The sequence below is a fragment of the Macaca mulatta genome, chromosome 4, assembly GCF_049350105.2.
Source record: "Macaca mulatta isolate MMU2019108-1 chromosome 4, T2T-MMU8v2.0, whole genome shotgun sequence".
NCBI lineage: Eukaryota > Metazoa > Chordata > Mammalia > Primates > Cercopithecidae > Macaca > Macaca mulatta.
In genome coordinates, this window is record NC_133409.1 from 172,462,571 (window position 1) to 172,478,592 (window position 16,022).

At 42.5% G+C, this 16,022-nt stretch overlaps 1 long non-coding RNA gene across 2 annotated transcripts in view; it reads right to left on the reverse strand.

The window, feature by feature from the left end:
- LOC144340573 (uncharacterized) overlaps window positions 1-16,022 on the reverse strand; it is a 309,543-nt gene that overhangs the window by 9,216 nt on the left and 284,305 nt on the right. The window lies entirely within an intron of this gene.

Here is a 16,022-nt window from a genome sequence, read left to right on the forward strand (position 1 = left end):
TGTGCTCCTTATAAAATGTCTTTTTTTTTGTCCTGAAGATGATCATTGTGTCCTGTTTTATTGTTTTGCTATGGATGGATACTTTAGTGACCCCTGGGACTGATCTGACTGAGTTGACTGCTAGAAGACTGCTTAGAAGCAAGTCGATTAGACTGTGGGCAAAGGCAATCTGACATCTCTTCTGCTCTGAAGGTGCTTGACAGATGCTAATCCTTGTGCTAACCAGGTTCAAAGACCTGAATCCTACATGGAGAGCCGGGAGGGCTGTAGCCACTGTAAAGGAGCTTCCTCTGCCCCATGGTTTCTCAGCCTTGGCGCTATTGCCATTTGGGACTGGACACTTCTTTGCTGTGGGAGACTGTCTTACACGTTGTACTGACCTCTACTACTAGATGCCAGTAGCACCCTGCACTGCAATTGTGACGACAAAATGTCTCTAGACATTGTCAAATGTCCCCTGGGGGCAAAATCCCCACCACCACCACCCAGTTGAAAACCACTGGAATAGGGCAATGTTTTCAAACTCTAGGATGTATCAGAATCTCCTAGAAGACTTGCTGAAACACAGATTCTTGGGCACCATCCTGAGTTTGATTCAATAGGTCCAGGGTGGGACCTGACAATTTCCAGTTCTCTAAAAAGTTTCTGGATAACAACACTCTGAAAACCACTGGCACAGGCACGTTCTCCACTGGTTCAGCTTAGTTCTACCTAGAACAGAGGGTGAAGTTCTACTTTCACACTCCCCTCCTTAATACAAGGTGTGCAAGTCCCTACTTTCCTACAGGGCCCTGGCTTGATCAAGTATCCACCATCCTCCTCTAGCCATATGTTTTGGGGACCAGCACTATATTCAGCTCCAGGGAATGGCTCTTGTAGCATCTGAGCCATATGTAGTGATCCCATTCCTCTTGCCAGTGATTGATAGAGACATATGATAAAATTCTGGCTAACGAGATGTGAGGTGATGTTTTATCTCATTTTTAAAGGGAACAAAAAAGAGACAGCTACAGTCTCGTACTGAGCATTAGGTTTAGATGTGATGCCTGGTGCTTTGGCAGACATATTATGACTATTAGGGGAACAATCTTAGGGAAGTGCTCATGCACCAGGGATGGCAGTGAAGGAAGATGGAAGGAACCTGGATCCATGATAATGGCATTGAAGCTGTTGAATTAGCCAACCCTGGATTCTCTCTTATCTGGACTTATGTTTAATCCACTCTGAATTTTTGTTATTTGTAGCAAAAGTATCCTGACCTAGCATGGATAGATACAGATAGCATGTGCAAAGGGCTTGATATCCTTGAACCAAAACGAGGTCTGAGTGTCTAGAGTTGTGTGGTCTGATATGGTAGCCACTAGCCACATATGGCTATTGAAATTTTATTTAAGCAAAATTAAAACTTTGCTTTTCCTTTTGCACTAGGTATGTTTCAAGTGTTCAGTAGCCACATGTCACTAGGGGCTGCCATATTGTGTAGCACTGGTCTTACAGGTAAGGGGAAGAGGAACCTGAGATTAGATTAGGTGGATTTCTCAATTTTTCTTTAAACTCTTTTTCTAATTGCTCCCCCTCCATAGATATTATATATGCTGTATCTATACCTGTTCTTTATACACCGGAAAGAGAAAGATTTACTTTATCCCCTCTCTTCCCCTCCAGAACCAATATTCACCTCCTTGGAGGTTGATATTGTCCCCTGTTACAAATATATGGCTAGTGTGGTAGTCGTAAGTAATTTTAGGCAGGGATTTTAGGTCACTGTAAATAATTCGGATTTTATTAAAATTGTATTAGGAGGCAATGAAACAATTTTAAGGATGGGATGGGCGTAGTCAGTTTTGCCTTTAGAAAGTCACTCCAAAGGCAGAGGGGCCAAGATAGCTGATTAGAAGCAGCTGCAGTACTCATGGAGCGGAATGAAAATAGGGAGTGAATTTAGCACCTTAAACTGAAATATCCAGCTTATTGCATTGGGGCTGACTAGGCAAACAACTTGACCCACGGAGAACAAAGAAAAGAAGGGTGGGGGTGATGGCCCAACTGGGAACAGCATGGAGCCAAAGGAACCCCTGCCCCTAGCCAAAGTTAGTGGTGAGTGATTGTGCAGTCCCACTCAGGAAACCACAATTTCCCCATGGATCTTTGCAACCTGCAGATCAGGAGATCCTTTTATGAGCCCATGCAACCAGGGCCTTGAATCCAATACACAAAGCTATGCGGAGTCTTGGCAAAGCAGCTTCTCAGACACACACAGACCCAGGAGTTTTACATACTCTGACCCTGGGATCCCTGGCAAGGCAGGATATCCGTCTGTAAATAATCCTAGGAAGGGACTGAATCCAGGGAGCCAAGCAGCATTGTTCTGTGGGCCCCACATCCATGGCACCTCACAAGTTAAGATACGCTGACTTAGAATTACATCCAGCCAATGGCAACAGTCTGCCAGAGATGGGACTGAGTTCCCAAGGGGAGCAGTAGCTGCCATCTCTGGTTTGGCAGACTCAGCTGTTCCAGCCTGTCAGCTTTGTACAATACAAACGGTCCAGACAAGGAAGGGTTCCCCCCAGTGAAGCACACCTGCTCTACCAAAAAGCAGCCAGAGTGCTTCTATAAGTGGGTCCCTGATCCCATTTCTCTTGAGTGGGTAGTAAGGCCCCCCAATAGGGGTTTCCAGCCACCTTCTACGGGCATGTTTGGGCTGGCAACAGATCAGTACCCCCCTGGGATGGAACTTCTATAGGAAGGAGCAGGCTGCCATCTTTGTTGTTTTGCAGTCTTCACTGGTGATACCTCCAGGTATGGGAAAAACTGAGGCAACTAAGGGTCTGGAGTTGGACCCCCAGCAAACCACAGAAACCCTATGGAAGAATCTCCTGACTAGAAAACAGCATCAACAAAAAATACCCCACAAAAACCCCATTCAAAGGTCAGCAACCTCAAAGATCAGAGGTAGAAAAACCCACAAAGATGGGAAAGAATCAATGCAAAAACACTGAAAACTCAAAAAGCCAGAGTGCCTCATTTCCTCCAAATGACTGCAACACCTCTGCAGCAAGGGCACAGAACTGGGCTGAGACTGAGATGGCTGAATTGACAGAAGTAGGCTTCAGAAGGTGGGTAATATTGAACTTCATTGAACTAAAGGAGCATGTTGTAACTCAATGCAAAGAAGCTAAGAATCTAAACAATGTAGAAGCTGATAATTAGAATAGCCAGTTTAGAGAGGAACATAACCAACCTGGTGGAGCTGAAAAACACAACATGAGAACTCCACAATGCAATCAGAAGTATCAATAGCCAAATAGACTAAGCATAAGAAAGAACCTCAGAGCTTGAAAACTGTTTCTGAAATAAGGCAGACAAAAATAGAGAAAAAGTGAAAATGAACAAAACCTCTGAGAAATATGGGATGTAAAGAGACTGAACCGATGACTGATTGGGATACCTGAAAGAGATGGGGAGAATGGAACTAAGTGGGAAAACATAGTTCAGGACGTCATCCAGGAGAACTTGCCCAACCTAGCAGGACAGGCCAACATTCAAATTCAGAAAATCCAGAGAGCCCCAGTAAAATACTCCATGAGAAGATCAACCCCAAGACATATAATCATCAGATTCTCCAAGGTCAAAATGTAAGAAAAAATGTTAAGTGGAGCCATAGAGAAAGGCCAGGTCACCTACAAAGGGAAGTCCATCAGACTGATAGTGGACTTCTCATTGAAAACCCTACAAGCCAGAAGAGATTGGGGGCCAATATTCAACATTCTTAAAGGAAAGGATTTCCAACCCAGAATAATTTCATATCTGGCCAAACTGAGCTTCATAAGTGAAGGAAAATTAAGATCCTTTTCAGACAAGCAAATGCTGAGGGAATTCATCACCACCAGACCTGCCTTTCGAGAGCTCCTGAAGGAAGCATTAAATATGGAAAGGGAAAACCGTTACCAGACGCTACAAAAATGTACTGGAGTACGCAAACCAGTGACTATGAAGCAACCACATAAACAAGTCTGAAAAATAACCAGCTAGCATCATGATGACAGGATCAAGTTTACACATAACAATACTAATCTTAAATGTAAATGGGCTAAATGCCCCAATTAAAAGACACAGAATAGACTGGATGCAGTGGCTCATGCTTGTAATCCCAGCACTTTGGGAGACCAAGGCAGGCAGATCACTTGAGGTCAAGAATTTGAGACCAGCCTGGTGAGCATGGTAAAACCCCATCTCTACTAAAAATAAAAAAATTAGCCAGGTGTGGTGGCATGCACCAGCTATTCAGGAGACTGAGGCAGGAGAATTGCTTGATCCTAGGAGGCAGAGGTTGCAGTGAGCCAAGATCACGCCACTGAACTCCAGCCTGGGGTGACAGAGAGACTCCCTTGGTGGGGATGGGGTGGGGTGGGGGTGGGAAAGACATAGAATAGCAAGCTGGATAAACAGCCACGACCCATCAGCATGCTGTCTTCAAGAGACCCATCTCATGTACAAAGAAACACATAGACCCAAAATAAAGGGATGGAGGAAAATTTACAAAGCAAAAGGAAAACAGAAAAAACAGGGGTTGCAGTCCTAGTATCTGACAAAACAGACTTTAAACCAATAAAGATTAAAAGAAGACAAAGAAGGTCATTACATAATGGTAAAGGGTTCAATTCAACAACAAGAGCTAATTATCCTAAATATATATTCACCCAATACAGGAGCACCTAGATTAATAAAGCAAGTTCTTGGAGACCTACGAAGAGACCCAGACTCCCACACAATAATATTGGGAGTCTTTAACACCCCACTGATAATATTAGATAATTGATATAGAAAAGAAATATATTCAGGACCTGAACTCAGCTCTGGATCAAGTGGACCTGGGAGATAACTGCAGAACTCTCCACCCCAAAACAACAGAATTTACATTCTTCTCATCACCACACAGCACTTACTCTAAAATTGACCACATAATTGGAAGTAAAACACTCCTCAGCAAATGAAAAAGAACTGAAATCGTAACAGTCTCTCTGACCACAGCACAATCAAATTAGAACTCAAGAATTTCACTCAAAACCACACAACTACATGGAAATTGAACAACCTGCTTCTGAACAACTATTGGGTAAATAATGAAATTAAGACATAAATCAAGAAGTGTCTTTGAAATTAATGAGAAGAGACAACATACCAGAATCCCTGGGACACAGCTAAAGCAGTATTAAGAGGAAAATTTATAGCACTAAATGACCACATCAAAAAGCTAGAAACATCTCAAGTTAACAACTTAACATCTCAACTAAAAGAACTAGAGAACCAAGAGCAAACAAACCCCAAAGGTAGCAGAAAATGAGAAATAACCAAGATCAGAGCTGAACTGAAGTAGACAGAAACATGAAAAACCCTTCAAAAATCAACAAATCCAGGAGTTGGTTTTTTGAAAAAATATTGTTAGCTGGACTAATAAAGAATAAAAGAAGAATGAAATAAAATCAGGAATAATAAGGGGGATATCACCACTGACCCTACAGAAATACAATCATCAGAGAATATTATAAATGCCTCTATGCATATATACTAGAAAAATCTAGAAGAAATGGATAAACTACTGGACACATACACCCTCCCAAGACCAAACAGGAAGAAATTGAATCCCTGAATAGACCAATAATTAGTTTTGAAATTGAAGCAGCAATTAATAGCCTACCAACCAAAAAAAAAAAAAAAAAAAAAAGCCCAAGATCAGATGGATTCACAGCTGAATTCTGCCAGAGGTACAAAGAAGAGCTGGTATCATTTCTATTGAAATTATTCTAAAAAATTGAAAAGGAGGGACAGGGATTCCTCCAACTCATTCCATGAAGCCAGCATCATCCTGATACCAAAACATGGCAGAGATAAAACAAAACTTCAGGCCAATATCCTTGATGAACATTGATGCAAGTATCCTCAATAAAATACTGGCAAACCAATTCCAGCAGCACCTCAAAAAACTTATCCACGACAATCAAATTGGTTTCATCCCTGAGATGCAAGGTTGGTTCAACATACACAAATCAATTAATGTGATTCATTACATAAACAGAACTAAAGATGAAAACCACATGATTATCTCAATAGATACAAAAAAGGCTTTTGATAAAATTCAACATCCCTTCATGTTAAAAACTCTCAATAAACTAGGTATTGAAGGAACGTCCCTCAATAAGAGCCATGTATGACAAACCCACAGCCAATATAATACTGAATGGGCAAAAGCTGGAAGCATTCCTCTTGAAAACCGGCTCAAGACAAGAATGCCGTCTCTCACCACTCCTATTCAACATAATATTGGAAGTTCTGTCCAGGGCAATCAGGCAAGAGAAAGAAAGAAAGGTATTCAAATAGGAAGAGAGGAAATCAAATTATCTTTGTTTGCAGATGACATGATTCTATATCTAGAAAATCCCATCATCTCAGCCCAAAAGTTACTTAAGCTGATAAACAACTTCAACAAAGTCTTGGGATACAAAATCAACGTACAAAAATTGCTTGCATTCCTATATACCAACAACATCCAAGCAGAGAGTCAAATCATGAATCAACTTCCATTCACAATTGTTGCAGAAAGGATACCTAGGAATACAACTAACAACAGAAGTGAAGGACCTTTTCTAGAAGAACTACAAACCACTGCTCAAAGAAATCAGAGAGGGGCCGGGCACAGTGTCCCATGCCTGTAATCCCAGCACTCTGGGAGGCTGAGGCAGGTGGATCACCTGAGGTCAGGAGTTTGAGACCAGCCTGCCCAACATGGCAAAACCCCGTCTTTACTAAAACTACAAAAAATTAGGCAGGTGTGGTGGCGGGTGCCTATAATCCCAGCTACTTGGGAGGCTGAGGCAAGAGAATCACTTGAACCCAGGAGGTAGAGGTTGCAGTGAGCCGATATCGTACCAGTGCACTTCAGCCTGGGCAACAAAAGTGAAACTCCATCTCAAAAAAAAAAACAAAACCAAAAAACAAAAACAAAAAAACAGGACACAAACAAATGGAAAAACATTCCATGCTCATGAATAGGAAGAATTAATATCATGCAAATGGCCATACTGCCCAAAGTAATTTATAGATTCAATGCTATTTCACTTAAACTGCCATTGACATTCTTCACAGTATTAGAAAAACTATTTTAAAGTTCATGTGGAACCAAAAAAGAGCCCATATAGCTAGGACAATCCTAAGCAAAATGAACAAACTTGGAAGCATCATGGTACCTGACTTCAAACTATACTACAAGGCTACAGTAACCAAAACAGCATGGCTTGTACAAGAAAAGACACATAGACCAATGGAACAGAATAGATAACTCAGAAATAAGACCACACATCTGCAACCATCTGATCTTCAACAAACCTGACAAAAAACAAGCAATGAGGAAAGGATTCCCTATTCAATAAATGGTGCTGGAAGAACTAGCTAGCCGTATGCAGAAAATTGAAACTGGTCCCCTTCCTTACACCGTATACAAAGATTAACTTAGGATGGATTAAATACTTAAATGTAAAACCCAAAACTATAAACATCTTAGAAAATCTAGGCAATACCATTCCGTACATAGGCACAGGCAATGATTTCATAACAAAAATGCCAAAAGCAATTGCAACAAAAGCAAAAATTGACAGATGGTATCTAATTAAACTAAAAAGCAAAAGAAACACAGCAGAAGAAACTATCATCAGAATGAACAGACAGCCTACAGAATGGGAGAAAATTTTTGCAATCTATCCATCTCACAAGGTCTAATATCCAGAGTCTACAAGGAACTTGAACAAATTTACACACACACACACACACAAACCATAAAAAGTGGGCAAAGGACATGAACAGACACTTCTGAAAAGAAGACATACATGCGGCCAACAAACATATGAAAAAAAGCTCAACATCACTGATCATTAGAGAAATGCAAATCAAACCCACAACGAGATGCCATCTCACACCAGTCAGAGTAGCTATTATTAGAAAGTCGATAAACAACAGATGCTGTCAAGGTTGTGGAGAAAAAGGAATGCTGTTACACTGTTGGTGGCAGTGTAAATTAGTTCAACCATTGTGGAAGACAGTGTGGTGATTCCTCAAAGACTTAGAGGCAGAAATACCATTTGACCCAGCAATCCCGTTACTGGGTATGTACCTAAAGGAATACAAATCATCCTATTGTAAAGATATATGCACATGTATCTTCATTACAGCACTATTCACAATAGCAAAGACATGGAATTAACCTAAATGGAATACTCTGCAGCCATAAAAAGGAAGGAGATCACATCCTTTGCAGGGACATGGATGGGGTTGGAAGCAATTATTCACAGCAAACTAATGCAAGAACAGAAAACCAAATACCACGTGTTCTCGCTTATAAGTGGGAACTGAATAATGAGAACGCATGGGGAACAACACACACTGGGGCCTGTTGGAGTCGTTGGGGAGTGCATCAGGAAGAATAGCTTAATACCTAGGTGATGGGATGATCTTTGCAGCAAACCACCATGGCACTCATTTAGCTCTGTAACAAACCTGCATATCCTGCACATGTACCCCTGAACTTAAAGTTAAGGGAAAACTCATTCCGACTGTTCTATGGAACATAGTGTGGAGGGAGATAGGAGGAGAGGCAGGGAGAGCCGTTAGGAAACTACTGCAACTGTCCTGGACTAGAGACTGGAGTTTAATTCCAGGGTGGATGTGGTGTATATGGAGAGAGGGGAGAACTTTAAGGTGCATTTTAGAGATAAAATTATTACTAAAAAGGGGTCCCAGAGTAGACCCCAAGAGAGGGTTCTTGGATTTTACACAAGAAAAGATTTTGGGGCAAATCCATAAAGTAAAGTGAAAGCAGGTTTATTAAGAAAGGAACAAAAGAATGGCTACTCCATAGACATGAAAATAGAATAGACATAGGCTATTTTTATGCTGATTTCTTGAATATATGCTCAACAAAGATGGATTATTAATGAGTTTTCTAGGAAAGGGGTAGGGATTTCCTGGAACTAAGGGTTCCTCCTCCTTTTAGACTAGATAGGGTAACTTCCTGATGTTGCCATGGCATTTGTAAACTGTCATGGTGCTGGTGGGAGTGTCTTATCATGCTAATGGATTATAATTAGTGTATAATGAGTAATGAGGATGACCAGAGGTCACTTTCTTGCCATATTGGTTTTGGTCGGCTTCTTTAGCACCTCCTGGTTTTTGGTTTTTTGGTTTTTTTTTTTTTTTTTTTGAGACACTGTCTCACTCTTACCCAAACTGGAGTGCAGTGGTGCAATCTCAGCTCACTGCACCCTCCGCCTCCCAGGTTCAAACAATTCTCCTGCCTCAGCCTCCCAAGTAGCTGGGACTACAGATGCATGCTACCATGCCCAGCTACTATTTTGTGTTTTCAGTAGAGACAGGGTTTCACCATGTTGGCCAGGCTGGTCTCAAACTTCTGACCTAAAGTGATTGACCCACCTCGGCCTCCCAAAGTGCTGGAATTACTAGCAAGTGAGCTACGGCACCCAACCAGCACCTCCTGTTTTATCACCAGGGTGTTCATGACCTGTATCTTGTGATATCAGTCCTGCTGACTTCCTGTCTTATCCTGTAACTAAGAATGCCTGACCTCCTAGTAATGCAGCCCAATAGATCTCAGTCGTGTTTTACCCAGCCCGTGTTCAAGATGGAGTTGCTCTGGTTCAAATACCTCTGACAAAATGACAGCTCTTTTTGATGGTAATGAGGGAGACAGGCAGAATCCAGAGTTACCCCTAGGATTTTTTGGCCTGAGTAATAGCATGGATAGTGGTTCCATTTACTGAAAAGGAGGAAACTGGGATAGCATCATGGTGTGTGGTAGGTCATGGGTCTGGCAGAATGAAGATGCCTGCCAGACCTTAAGCAGGGACTGCTTGAACTTCCTGAAATGTAGCTACTCCATCACTGTTCTTGATCCCACCCCTGCCAGAAAGAACCTTACTCCAGTAAGGATTCACCCCTTTCTACCTTCTCAGCAAAATGTGGACCATGACTGAGATGTGCGCATTGGTAGACCTACCTAAAGGGAAACTTGTTATATGCATGCTTTGTTTAACCAGAGTCTTCTTAACCAGAATATTCTCTAATAGCAAGAAATAGGCAAAAGGGAAAACTTCTGCAGAAATTGAAAATAAATAAATAAATAAATAAATAACAGGATGGGCTTTGCACCTTAATTCTTGAAGTTCAAAGAAACTTTGAAAATGGATTTTTTTTTTTATACTAGAGGAAAAACTAGTGGAGGTATCAAGCATTAGGTTATATTATAGCTATATGCTGTTTCCTTAAAAAGGCTTTTATGATATCTGATGAGGCACCTAAGCTCTCTTGTTGAGATTTCTGTTACTAACAAAAAAGAAAGGGTTGGGATATTTTTCCTTATCTTTTGTTTTTGTTTTATTTATTTTTTTTTTGTTTTGAGATGGAGTCTTGCTCTGTCCCCTAGGCTGGAGTGCAGTGGCATAAACTTGGCTCACTGCAGCCTCCACCTCCCAGGTTCAAGCAATTCTCCTGCTTCAGTCTCCCCAGTAGCTGGGATTACAGGCGCATGCTGCCACACCCAGCTAATTTTTGTATTTTTAGTAGAGACGGGGTTTTACCATGTTGGCCAGGCTGGTCTTGAACTCCTGACCTCAGGTGATCCACAGCCTCGGCCTCCCAAAGTGCTGGGATTACAGGCATGAGCCACCGCGCCCTCCCTTCCTCCCTTTCTCTCTCTCTCTCTTTCTTTCTCTCTCTCTCTCTCTCCCTCCCTCCCTCTTTCTTTCTCTCTTTCTCTTTCTTTGTTTCTTTCTGCTGGAGTCTCACTCTATCGCCCAGGTTTGCGTGCAGTGCTGCGATCTCTGCTCACTGCAAGTTCTGCCTCCCGAGTTCAAGTGATTCTCCTGCCTCAACCTCCTGAGTAGCTGGTATTACAGGCGCCCGCCACCACACCTGGCTAATCTTTGTATATTTAGGAGAGACAGGGTTTCACTATGTTGGTCCGGCTGGTCTGGAATTCCTGACCTCATGATCCACCCACGTCGGTCTCCCAAAGTACTGGGATCATAGGCATGAGTCACTGAGCCCTGCTAAAGTTACCTTTTTGTAAGAGTACTTTACATGTAAGGAAATCTCTATTTATAAGGGTGTTTCCCTCTGCACCAGAAAGAGGAGGATTAAATCAATAAAGATGCCCATCAATGAAGAAGGCACTGACTTTTAAATTTGCATGATGAAATTTACCCTTGCTTACTGTGCGTTTCCTGGTCACCTCTCCATAACTTGCCTCCCTCAATTTCCTTTGAGATGAAGATGGTGTTAAAGCCTGAGTTCTAAGCCATCTCTCTGAAAGTCACTTATTTTTCCCTGCATATCTTCTGGGTATGGGTATGTATACATGTTAATAAATGTCAGCTTTTCTGTTGTTAATCCATCTTTCATTATGGTGGGGAGGGCACCTAAAAACTATGAAGGGTATAGGAAAAAAATATCTTTCCTCCCCCATAGAACTTTCAGAGGACTCCAGCCTTAGCAGTGATCCCACATGAGAAGCCCGATCTTTATTGCTGATCCTATTTAAAATATTTTCAAAAAGATGACACTATGATTTGGCAGTGAAATGAAAAGGGCACAGAAAACAAATCAGCAGGGCCAAAATTTGAATTTAGTGGAGCAAATATTTGTTTTCAGAGAAATGACCACAAATCCATGTTTTCTTGCATATTTGTTGTAAAGAAATGACCAATTTATTTCATTTATGTCAATCTTGTGTATAAATAAAAAATAAAGTATGATTTTTAAAAATGTGTCTAAATGAAGCAAGAGCAGGGGTTGGCCAGATAAATATTTCTGACTCTGAAGGCATCCTACAGAAGCAGCCAAAAAGGAAACCAGTGAGCTTGGCTGCCTCCCAGTTAAACTTCATTTACAAGAACAGGTAGCAGGTTGGATTTGGACCATGAGCTATAGTTTGCAAATCCTTGGTCTAAAAAAACACCCTTGAAATTTATTTATTTATTTATTTTTTGAGATGGAGTCTTGCTCTGTCGCCAGGCTGGAGTGTAGTGGCGCGATCTCAGCTTGGTGCAACCTCTGACTCCCTGGTTGAAGCGATTCTCCTGCCTCAGCCTCCCGAGTAGCTGGGATTACAGGCACGTGTCATCACGTCCAGCTACTTTTTGTATTTTTAGTAGAGACAGGGTTTACTGTGTTGGCCAGGGTGGTCTTGATCTCCTGACCTCGTGATTCACCCTCCTTGGGCTCCCAAAGTGCTGGGATTACAGGCATGAGCCACTGCGCCCTGTCTAAATTTTTTAAAATAAAAATTATAAGCGGTTATAAAAAAGCATTGTCATAGTTTAATTGGCAAGCTTTTATATTTTTTAGTGGTACAAGAAATTATGGAACTTATAATTAGTAGAATTTTAGGTTCAATAACACAGTGTGTATGTCTGTAAGGGACATAGTATCACACAATAAGGCTTGATGAGAATGAATAGAATTTAACAGATTATGCTTCTAAAGTCTTGGACAGCATTGTGAAACTCAGTTTGGTGGAGTAGCATATAACATGACATGCGGAACTTGATGAAGCTTGATTAAGAAGGTCTGGATTTAGGGTGTGAGGAGGGAGCTCAGGATAAAATGAAAGCATCAGCATACATTCATATGTTTAAGAGGCTCCTGCTCTGTGGCTGGAGTAGCTCACACTACACGCTGCCTCTAATATCATTCTGCTCCTCACTAGTACTCCTGTGAAATGATAAATATCCAGCTTAATCATGAAGGCTGTCTTCACACGTGTTCTTTTTTTTTCAAGGTGGGGTTTTGCGGCTGGGTATAGTGGTTCACACCTTAATCCCAGCACTTTGGGAGGCCAAGGGGGATGGATCACCTGAGGTCAGGAGTTTGAGACCAGCCCGGCCAACATGATGAAACCCCGTCTCTACTAAAAATACAAAAAAGTAGCCAGGCATGGTGGCGGGCGCCTGTAATCCCAGCTACTCAGGAGGGTGCGGCAGGAGAATCGCTTGAACCCGGGAGGCAGAGGTTACAGTGAGACAAGATTGCACCACTGCACTCCAGCCTGGGCAACAAGAGCAAAACTTCGTCTCAAAAAACAAACAAATAAAAGATGGGGTCTTATGCCTGGCATGGTGGCTCACACCTGTAATCCCAGCACTTTGGGAGGCTGAGGCAGATGGATCACCTAAGGTCAGGAGTTTGAGCCAGCCTGGACAACATTGTGAAACCCTGTCTCTACTAAAAGTACAAAAATTAGCCAGGTGTGGTGGTACACGCCTGTAGTCCCAGCTACTTGGGAGGCTGAGGCAGGAGAACCACTTGAACCCAGGAGGTGGAGGTTACAGTGAGCCGAGATCGTGCCACTGCACTCCAGTCTGGGTGACAGAGCGAGACTCCATCTCAAAAAAGAAAAAAAAAAAAAAAATACAAGGTCTTGCATTGTCACTCAGGCTGGAGTGCAGTGGTGTTTATTAACATGTATACGGCCAGGCATGGTGGCTCACGCCTGTAATCCCAGGTATTTGGGAGGCTGAGGCAGGTGGATCATGATGTCAGGAGATCAAGACCATCCTGGCTAACACGGTGAAACCCCATCTCTACTAAAAATATAAAAAATTAGCCAAGCGTGGTGGCACGCACCTATAATTCCAATTTCTCGGGAGACTGAGACAGGAGAATAGCTTGAAACTGGAAGGTGGAGGTTGCAGTAAGCCAAGATTGCACCACTGCACCTCAGCCTGGGCAACAAAGTGAGACTCCATCTCAAATTTAAAACAAAAACAAAAACAACAAAAAGACATGTATACATACCTAGAAGATATACCCAAGGATCATAACTCACTGTAACCTTGAACTCCTGGGCTCAAGCACCTCAGCCTCATGAGTAGCTAGGGACTACAGGCATATACTGTCACACCTGGCTACATATATATATGTGTGTCTGTGTGTATATATATATACACTAAATCAGAAGGAAAGATCTACTGAATACTGGTTCATAGAAGCCTAAAGCCGCCTCATCAGAGCCTGGGGATTCCATCCTGTTGACCCAGTGGACTTCTTTGTCTTATCACAGCAGAACATATCAGCACTAGAAATCAACACGTTGTTCCAGGCAGTGGTCATCAACCGTGATGAGGACAAGATGGCTTTTGCTTTCTTATCTCTCTACTCCCAGCACAGAAGCATTGCCTGTCCTTGCTCTCATATGCTCATCCCTGTGGATGAGATCATCACAATTAAAACTAGAGCGTTCACTATTGATGATCGATTACCTACATTGCTCACAAAATACGCCCAGAAGGGCTTATCACAATTCATTCATTCACTCACTATTAAACAGAAGGACTTAAACAGGGTAGGACTTGATAGGGCCCCAACAATCAATGATTGATAACACAGCTGTTAGCCAGAACTTCAGTACAGGCCTCTCACTATCTACAGCAACCCCGGATAGAAATAATCAACACTCTGTAAGAATCTGTGCTTTTGCTCACCTGTCTCCTTTTCAGAATCATGGAGCATTGGATGTTTTTTTTGTAGCTGTAATTTGTTTCAATGGACTGCAATCATTGCTTCTCATACATAGGTTGCCCCTGTCTTGTCCCTGCCATAACACTGTTCACCTTAGACTTTTTGGTCCCATCATTGCTAACCCAGAAAACTCTGAAAGAATTATCATTCTCCAACAGTCAGTGAGAGCAGGGCCTTTCTTGCCTTCTCTGCCCCAGCTTTGGCTACCTTCCAAGTTACCCTGATCCCACTCGGAAAAAAAATATGTCAGCTGGGCACAGTGGCTCACGCCTGTTATCCCAGTGCTTTGGGGGCTGAAGTGGGAGGATCACTTGAGGCCAGGAGTTTGAGATCAGTCTGGGCAACATAGTAAGACCCTGTCTCTGAAAAAAAAAAGTGTGTATATATATATAAGATAAGCCCTTCTGGGCGTATTTTGTGAGCAAGGTAGGTAATCGATCATCAATAGTGAACGCTCTAGTTTTAATTGTGATGATCTCATCCACAGGGATGAGCATATGAGAGCAAGGACAGGCAATGCTTCTGTGCTGGGAGTAGAGAGATAAGAAAGCAAAAGCCATCTTGTCCTCATCACGGTTGATGACCACTGCCTGGAACAACGTGTTGATTTCTAGTGCTGATATGTTCTGCTGTGATAAGACAAAGAAGTCCACTGGGTCAACAGGATGGAATCCCCAGGCTCTGATGAGGCGGCTTTAGGCTTCTGTGAACCAGTATTCAGTAGATCTTTCCTTCTGATTTAGTTGCCTTTGGGGAGATGGGGTCTGGAAGAATTAGGCTCTTACTTGTTACGAAATTGGTGGAAAATGCTGAGAACAGACCACCCCAGTCCCCTGGGTGGGACTGCTATAGTGTACCTGATGCTTTGAGACCTGTGATATGCCTTAGCTTCTCCTGAATGAGCTGCAATTGAAGTTTCAGCGGCAGACACCCCAGGCCAGCTAGAGTTCTATAATTATTAAGATATGATCTCTTTTAGAAACAAGGAATGGCAACTAGAGGGAGAGGGTGTGTGTGGCTGGTGTCACTACTTCCTTTGTTACCGTATTTTTGTACACAGGCTTCTGCCTCAAAGAGTCTGGATGTTGTATAGTGGGGACTTACTTTTGTCTGCCTGGGCCTCTTCCAACCTTTTTTAGGAAATGCTTTTCTCACTCAAATCTGGCTATTCTGGTAGGGCGCAGTGGCTCACGCCTGTAATCCCAGTACTTTGGGAGACCGAGGCGGGCGGATCACCTGAGGTCGGGAGTTTGAAACCAGCCTGACCAACATGAAGTAACCCCATCTCTACTAAAAATACAAAATTAGCCGGGCATGGTGGCGCATGCGTGTAATCTCAGCTACTTGGGAGGCTGAGGCAGGAGAATCGCTTGAACCCGGGAGGGGAAGGTTGCAGTGAGCTGATATCGCACCATTATACTCCAGCCTGGGCGATA